The sequence below is a fragment of the Cebus imitator genome, unplaced genomic scaffold (assembly GCF_001604975.1).
Source record: "Cebus imitator isolate Cc_AM_T3 unplaced genomic scaffold, Cebus_imitator-1.0 Scaffold217, whole genome shotgun sequence".
NCBI lineage: Eukaryota > Metazoa > Chordata > Mammalia > Primates > Cebidae > Cebus > Cebus imitator.
Genome location: NW_016107532.1, coordinates 398995 through 407969, shown reverse-complemented (window position 1 = coordinate 407969; position 8975 = coordinate 398995). Strand labels below are relative to the sequence as shown.

General features: G+C 54.2%; 1 pseudogene; it reads left to right on the top strand.

Annotated features, from left to right (window-relative positions):
- Window positions 1-1431: 1431 nt before the first annotated feature.
- The window catches only part of LOC108318315, a 12763-nt pseudogene continuing 5219 nt past the window's right edge, over window positions 1432-8975 (top strand).

Below are 8975 nucleotides of genomic sequence, written 5' to 3'. Positions count from 1 at the left end.
GCCTCCCAAAGTGCTGGGATTACAGGCTTGAGCCACCGGGCCCGGCCTTTTTTTTTTTTTGTATTTTCAGTAGCGATGGGGTTTCACCACGTTGGTCTCAATCTCCTGACCAGGATGGTCTCAATCTTCTGACCTCATGATCTGCCTGCCTCAGCCTCCCAAAGTTCTGGGATTACAGGCATGAGCCACTGCAACTGGCAGATCTGGTTGTTTAAAAGTGTGTCACCTCCTCCTTCTCTCTCTTTCCTGCCGCCAAGGGAAGACATGCCTGCTTCCCCATTCACCTTCCACCGTAATTGTAAGTTTCCTGAGGCCTCCCCAGCCTTGCTTCCTGTACAGCCTGTGGAACTGCAGAGCCAATTAAACCTCTTTTCTTTATAAATTACCCAGTCTCAGGTAGTTCTTTACAGCAATGTGAGAATGGACTAATACATATCTATATGCTTGAAGCAGGAAGGGAGACTTCCCTGTGAGCTCAGTCAATCAGCTTAATTAGAAGTGTCGCTAATTTTTTCTTTCTTTAGGTTATAAATATATTTTACCCATAATGAATCATATCTTGGGAGTATTTGATCAGTTTCTCTAATCGTGGTATCAGCCCATGTGTAGAGGTAGGGCCTTTGTGAAGATGCGAGCAGGCGTGGGCTGAGAGTAACTGAAGAAAACACAGGGTACAGGGATTCTTCATGTGGAGGGAAGTGAGTCTAAGGAGCAACCCAAGGCGGGACAGATGGAGCTGGCCTCCACAGACCTCAGTGTCAGAGTACTGGGGGTCGCCAAGGGCCTACAGAGAGCTGGTGTCTTTCCAGCTGGTTTTCAGATCAGGCTCAGGTACTCATGCACCCTGGATGGAAGGTGCCAGCCTCACCTCTCCATAACCCACCCAGTCACTGCCTCGTGTGCCCTCTCCTGATTGCAAACTCATAACATCAGGCTCTCCCTGGAAAAACAGGTGTGATGGGGAGGGCCCTGCACAGCCCTGGGGATGATCACACAGCCTGTAAGAGAGAAAAAGGCCAAACGTGTGAATGTAAGAGGTCAGGTTAGGAGAACCTGGAGAGATAACCTGGCATCCAGAGACCCAGAGATATCACCTCCATCTATCCATCCATTATCCCATCCACCTTCTCAGAAGTGGCCCCAGCCTATGGAGGAAGGGCCTCATCAATCCCTGGCCATAACACAAGGGTGGCTCCAGCCCCAGGGAAAAGTGACTGAGGAGAGCAGAATGAGTTCTGGCCTAAAAGTCAAGACTCCTGGTTCCTCCTTTTGGCTCTGCCATTAGCTAACTACATGAATAAAGTCATTTGGCTTGACTTTCTGGACCTCAGTCTCCTCATCTGTAAAATGGGGACAGTTGGACCAGGAGGTAGATGGGGCTTTCCAGTTCTAACATTCTGTGGCTGAGCCTCTGGGCCCTGATGTCACAATATGGAGCTAGCTTGTGATTGGCCCATAGCCCCAACCAGCTCTGCCGTTCTCTTGGTCATGGGAGCAAGATGGGCTCACCCTGGACCTTCCCTCCTTGTGCTCCTCTGTTAAGGGCAGATTGTGCCTTGGCTCAGGATCAAGGGTGATTATAGCTTAGGTGTGACTAGGACCCCAAGGAGCATGGGACCAGACAAGGGGACTGGGTGGAGTCAGGACCTTCCCAGCAAATGATGCCCATATCCTTCCCTGCAGATGACTTCTACAATGAGACCGAGGCCAAGATGTTCCTGTAGTTGTATGACCAAACAGCCAAGGTTGTGTTGAACCAGTTCATGGAGGCTGCTTGAAACTATGTCACCAACATCACCAGAAAAATCAGGAGGAGATAGTGTGGTACCACCTCCACCCCAGCCTCTCCTCTCTTTGCTCTTTTCAGGGATCTTGGGGGCATAGGCACCACATCTCCTTGCCCCATCCGAGCTAGGGGAATAAGGGAAGCCCCAGAGTACACGTCAAAGCAGGCTGCAAGCTCTGGGCCTCTTAGAAGCCCTAAACTTTCTCCTGGCAAGAATCTCTTGCTTCTTGTCCTTTGTAAATCTCACCTCCTTGCTTTTAGGGACCCAGGCTTCCTCCCTCTCCCTCTTAGCGAATCTTGCTCCCTTAGGGAATCAGTTGGAATGCCACAGCCCTGGAAGTCAAGTGGGACCCTTCCCCCACCCCCCAACCTTGCTGGCCCTCTTTGCAGCTGCACAAGGACATGGAGAGGTCCCAGTTCATGATTTACTTTGGCCCACCTGTTTAAGCTCACCCTGTTCCAGGACCCGGACAAGAAGCGCATGCTGAGTAAGCTGCAGAACATAGAAAAGGCGGCCCTGCCCAAGAACGAACTGCAGGAGGTGATGGACGGGGCCCCCAGACCTTTAGGCACATGCTCCCTGGCCCCCGGGGTCTGGTGGGGGAGCCAGAGTGTCTGGGGTAGGAGGGAGGCAGTAGGGTGGAGGAGGGGACAGGATCAGAACTTCCTCTGGAGAAGGAGAGGAGTAGAGGTGGGAGTGCTGATCTCTCCTGGCTGGTGGGGCAAGCACTGGGGGTGGGCCCAGGGGCACAGGCCTGCCCTGGGTAACACTTGCCCTCCCCAGTACATGAGCTTCTGGCCTACATGGAGACCACGTACACTACGGCCCAGGTGTGCCTGAACGAGGGGCCCTGCCTGTCCCTGGAGGCTGGTGAGCGCCCCAGCCCTGCTCTACCCAACCACAGAATCTCCAGCGCTTGGTCCCTTCCAGGGGCCCCTCCCAGCCCCCACCCATCCTCCCTTGCTGTGGGCAGGGCTAGGGAAGAGGTGGATGGAGTGGGTCTCCCATGGCTCCTTTTCTGGGCATAGAACTCGAAGAAGTCATGGCCACCTCCACGGATGAGAAGGAGCTGCTGTGGGCCTGGCAGGACTGGCGGGATGCCGTGGGCCGCCAGATCCGCACCACCTTTGAGCACTACGTGCAGCTCAGCGACAAGGCTGTGCAGCTCAACGGTGAGCAGACGGGACACCACGGGGCTCAGAATGATGCCAAGGAAGGGGCAAAGGCGGCCGTAGGGCCCTGGAGACAGGACCCGTGAGCCCTGCAGCTGGGCTCTCCAAATATTCATAGAGCACCTATGTGCTGGGTGCTGGGAGGTTCTAAGGACACACAGGTGAAGACAGGCACCTGCCCTCACGCACCTACGGTCCTGCGGGGAGATAGTCATGTTTAGTAAAACCACCTGGGGTGATGTGGAATAGGAAGGGGCTGCTGAGAGAGAATGAGAAGAGGCTGCTGCAGACAAGTGGTCAGGGAAGGCCTCTGACATTTATCCAAGACCTGAAAGATGAGGAAAAGTTGGGGAGCAAGACGTGAAAGAAGACATCCTAGGCAGAGGCTCCTCGCGGGAGGAGCCAGTGCTCTGGGAGATCCCATAGAAGTCCAGGTGGCCACAGTGCGAAGATGAGGTGGGGTGAGAGGGACCACAGCGCCTTGCAGGCATGGTGGGGAGCTCGGATCATGGACTTTGCTCAGTGCCTTTCTGAAATGGGCAGGTATTCTCCCCGTTTTGCCAAAGAAGACCCAGAGAGTCAGCAAGGTTGAGTGGCTTCCCTAGAAGGTGTCTGGGTCTCCTGCCGGCCAGGGCTAAAGGTTAATACAGTGAGCTCCTAGCGAGTCCTCTCTCCTGTCCCAGGTTACAAAGACATGGGGGCCCAGTGGCGCCCCAAGTATGAGCCGGACACCCTGGAGCAAGACCTGGAGCAGATCTTCCAGGAGCTGTGGCCGCTTTACCTGAACCTGCATGCCTACATGCGCCGGGCCCAAGCTCATCCCCCTAAGGGGGCCCATTCCTGCCCACCTCCTGGGTACAGGTCCTGTTGGTGGCTGAGGTGAGCACCGATAAGGGCAGAAACTGTCCCCAGCCTCCTCTCAGCCCCTCTCCGCTTCTTCCAGGAAACATGTGGGCTCAGTCCTGGGGTAACATCTTAGACCTGGTCCTGCCCTTTCCGAAGAAGACCCCCAAGGATGTCACAAAGATCATGAAAGGTCAGGTTAGTGCTTGGCCTGTCTGTCCCTGCCCCTCCCTCTCGACATCCTTGGGCAAACAGCACAGCACCCCACACACCCCCTCTTCTCCCTCAGCACTGGAAGCCAAAGAAAATGTTTGGAGAGGCTGAGAAATTCTTCACCTCCATGGGGCTGCTGCCTGCCCCACCCAGTTTCTGGAAAAAGTCAATGCTGACTAGGCCAACCGATGGGCAAGAGGTGGAGTGTGACGCCTCCGCCTGGAACTTCTACCATGACGATGACTTCAGGTGCTCACAGTGGCACCACACGCCCGGCCCTCTCCCCTCCCCTGTCTGCCTGTCTTAGGAGTGTGGGCAGGAGAGAGCTAGAGCAGGGGACAGGGAAGGCAAGCGAGAAACACAGAAGGAAAATGTGGCATGAGAGCAAAGGGCTTGGTTGCTGGTTGGATGTGGGGCCTGGAGTGAGAAAGAACCACTGCTAGCCGGGCGTAGTGGTTCATACCTGTAATCCTAGCACTTTGGGAGGCCAAGATGGGCAGATCACGTGAGGTCAGTAATTCAAGAGCAGCCTGGCCAACATGGTAAAACCCCTTCTCTACTCAAAATACAAAAATTAGCTGGACATGGTGGTGTGTGCCTGTAATTCCAGCTACCCAGGAGGCTGAGGCAGGAGAATCACTGGAACCTGGGAGGTGGAGGCTGCAGCGAGCAGAGATTGTGCCACTGCTGCACTCCAGCCTGGGTGACAGAGCAAGACTCTGTCTAACCCCCCAAAAAAAGAACAACTGCCAAGGCCCATCTGGCCATCTGGGCTCCAGCCCCACCACCCAATCCCTCAAGGACTCTCCACACTCCTTGACCCATGCCCTTTGCTCGTAGGATAAAGAAGTGCACGGAAGTGACCACAGAAGACCTGCTCTCCACATTCCACGAGATGGGCCACATCCACTACTTCCTGCAGTATAAGAACCACTCCATCATCTTCCGTGCAGGTGCCAACCCAGCCTTCGAAGAGGCTGTGGGGTCTGTGATCACCCTCTCGGCCTCCTCCCACAACTATCTGCTCAACCAAGGCCTGCACAGCCTCGAGCACCAGGACTCAGGTGATGAGTATTAAGGGCCCAGCAGGAGGGCAGCCCAAGCCTGGAGCAGCTAGGGCTGGGTGGGGTCAGGGCTCTCCAGGAAAGCCACTGGAAGGAGAGCCCAGGGGTCACCTCCTGACTGCCCTCACCCTCTTCCCAGAGGATGAGATCAATTTCCTGATGAGAATTGCCCTGGAGAAGATTGCCTTCATCCACTTCAGCTACCTGATGGACCTGTTTCGCTGGAAGGTCTTTGATGGCACCATCCGGAAGGACGTCTACAACCAGCAGTGGTGGAACCTAAGGTGGGTTGGGCACCATCTTCCACCAGATGGGCCGTAATCTTCCACCAGATGGGATGTAGGCACTGACCAGGTCTCTTAGCCTCTCCAGGCTTTAGTCTCCTTATCTGTGAAAAATGGACCCTGGTGGTGGCCCTACCTGCTTCCTGGGTGGCTGGGAAGCTCACACGATGGTTGCAACTGGGCTTCTCCAATCACAGAACACTGACCACCAGCCAGGCCCTACCACACCTCCCTCCCCCACTGGTGCCAGGCAATGGGGCATGCAGGGGCCTGAGCACTTTCCTTTCTGGGGGAAAGAATTCCCATGGGAGAAAGCCAGGCCCCTAACATGCACACATGCCTGCCTCGGGCTTAGCATCCCCAAGTGGCCATGGGAACACACCAGCAGCTGGGCAGCATCACTCTTGAGTGAGGGACCCCTGGCCATTCGATGGGATAGTAAATGCCTGTGACCAGGGCTTCTCCATGTCTGCCAGGCCTCGAACTGACCAGCGTCAGGCTGCTGGTCGTAGTGTGATTTGGGGTTGCTGGGGGGCGCTGCTGGCTTTGCAATAAGCTCTTACCTTTTTTCTTTGTTTTTTGAGACAGGGCCTCACTCTGTCCCTCAGGCTGGACTGCAGCGGCAAGATCACAGCTCACTGCAGCTCTGACCTCCCAGGCTCAATCAATCCTCCCGCCTCAGCCTCCTGAGTAGCTGGGACTGTAGGCGTGCACCACCCCACCTGGCTAGTTTTTTGTAATTTTTTTTGTAGAGATGGGTTTGCCATGTTGCCCAGGTTTAAACTCCTGGGCTCATGCGATCTGCCTGCCTAGGCCTCCCAAAGTGCTGGGATTATAGGCATGAGCCACTGTGCCCAGCATTTTATATTTAATTTGAACATTTACAACCACCTTGCACTGTGATCATTTCAAAACACTCAGCTCACAGAAGCAGCAGCTGAAGCTCACAGAGGTCACACACCAGTCCAAGGTCACACAGCAAACCAGCAGGTGGCAGAGCTGGGAGCTCCTCCCATTGTCCTCTCACTCCCACCCTTGACTTCAGGAGCAGGTCCCCCTGGTGGGCTCGGCAGAGCCTTGACCTTGTGTCTCTCTAAGGTCACCCTCGCAGGCCATCTCAGGCACCTGCAGAAGGCTTCTGTCAGCCCTGCCTGCCACCCCCGCTGATGGCACCCAGGGGCTAAGCAGGAGAAGTGGTGACTCCCTGGGCCTTAAATAGGGCCCTGTCAACCGGAGGGAAGCTCCTGACACTCTGTTAACCTCGGAGATAGTTCTGCAGCTCCAGTAGCCAACGACAAAGCCTTATTTTTGAGACAGGGTCTCACTCTGTTGCCCAGGCTGGAGTGCAGTTGTGCAGTCATGGCTCACTGCAGCCCTGACCCCCAGGCTCAAGCGATACTCCTGCCTCAGCACGCAAGTAACTGGGACTACACATGTGCACCAGCATACCTGGCTCATTTTTGTATTTTTTGTAGGAAAAGGGTCTCACTTTGTTGCCCAGGCTGGTCTCGGACTCTGGGGCTCAAGCAATCCTCCCACCTCAGCCTCCCAAAGTGCTGGGAGGGATTACAGGTATGAGCCACCACACCTGCCCTACTTCCTTCCATTTTATAGACATTTTACAACAAGCCTCAGAGAGGATCAGCAACTTTCCCACAGTCACACAGCTCAGAGGGGCAAAACCAGATCTTCAGCTTATCAGGGTGTGACTGTGACTAGCTCTGTGTCCTGCAGCCAGTTCCCTGATCTCCAAACCTTGGTTTCCTCATCTGCAAAATGGAAATAATAGTAGTATTACCCCACAGGGATATTACTCTATTTTCTTCTCAGCACTTCTTACTAGATGAAATGACCTTATTTATTGGTCTATAATCTGTCCCCCATGGTTAGGATGCAAGCAGGGGCCTTGGCTCCTGTGCTCTCTCACTGATTCCTCCCCCAGAAACCAGGATAGTGTTGAGTGCATGCGTGAGTCTATATGGAGAGCCGGGCATGGTTCTGAGAATAGAGGAAGTGCTCAGTGTTAACTGCTATTGATTTACTCTGATTCCCAATCCCATGTGTTTTCATTAATTTAATCAGTAAAAATGCATTAGGTATCCTCAGCCTGCCAAGTCCAGTTTTGTAGACATGCAGGTGCTTTGAAAAAAAAAAAGCCAGGCCAGGTGTGGTAGCTCACATCTGTAATCCCAGCTACTTGGGAGGCTGAGACAAGACAATCACTTGAACCCAGGAGGCAGAGTTTGCAGTGAGCCGAGATCGTGCCACTGAGCTTCAGCCTGGACAACAGAGCAAGACTCTGTATCAAAAAAAGAAAAAAGAAAAAGGCTCTGAGAAGCTTCCAGGCACCACCACCAAGCCCTCTGTCTTTTCCCTGCCAGGCAGAAGTACCAGGGCTTGTGCCCACTGTTCCTCGCTCAGAGGAAGACTTTGATCCAGGTGCCAAGTTCCACATTTCTGCCAGTGTGCCCTACATACAGTAAAGGTCTGGGCTCTGTTGGCAGCACCAGTCCTAAGAGTTGAAGGGCATGGGAACTGGGCCGAGGATTTGCAGGAAGGCCCTAGGTCCAAATGTCACTCTGCACCCCTGCCCATCTCTTCCCGTTGGGTTGCACAGCCTTCTGAGGCCTCTGACCTAGAATCCTTTGAGCTTTTATTTCAGGTCCAATGCCAGGGCAGAGCTGATGTGAATATTCTAGACCATCCCTGCTGTCTCTCAGGGGAGAGCAAGTCAGGGAGGCAAGAGTTGGGGTGACTGCTGGTTCAGAAAGCTAGAGAAGGAGAACCCCCCACACCAGTACTCTAGGGTCAGCCCAAGGCTGGACCCTGCCCAAGGAGCCTCTGCCCAGTCAGTGATTGCTGACATGGGGCCCTCGTGGCCTTTGCATGTCAGAGCTGCCTGGTCCCAAGTGGCTCTGAGCTTCCCTCTCCTGGTCTCCACTCCCCAGCCTGCCTTCATGTTTCTCTCCCCAGGTACTTCCTCTATCTAGTGCTCCAGTTCCAGTTCCATGAAGCGCTGTGCAAAACCTCGGGCCACATGGGTCCACTGCACCAGTGTGACATCTACAACTCCAAGATTGCCGGGAAGCTCCTGGGGTGAGTGACCTCTTCCTTCATTTGTTCTTGGCTCCCCCATCTCCCTTTTGGGAAGCCCTGCTCCAGGCTCCCTCTCCTTACCTGACTACCCTAGACATCTTGAGCAGAGCTTCATTAAGCTTATATTCTAGCGGAAGTTCTTCCTCATGTCAGACTGCAGTCTTTCCTACATTAATCAGAGCCCATTTCCTCTTGTGCAGCCTTCTGTGTTCAGAGAGTGTTTAGGCTGGGTGCAGTGGCTCACACCTGTAATCCCAACACTCTGGGAGGCCAAGGCAGGTGGATCACCTGAGGTCAGGAGTTCGAGACCAGCCTGGCCAACATGGTGAAACCCCATCTCTACCAAAAATACAAAAATTAGCCGTGTGTGGTGGCGGGCGCCCATAATCCCAACTATTTGGGAGGCTGAGGGGAGGAGAAATGCTTGAACCTGGGAGGTGGAGGTTGCAGTGAACCAAGACCGCATCATTGCACTCCAGCCTGGGCAACAAGAATGAAACACCATCTCAAAAAAAA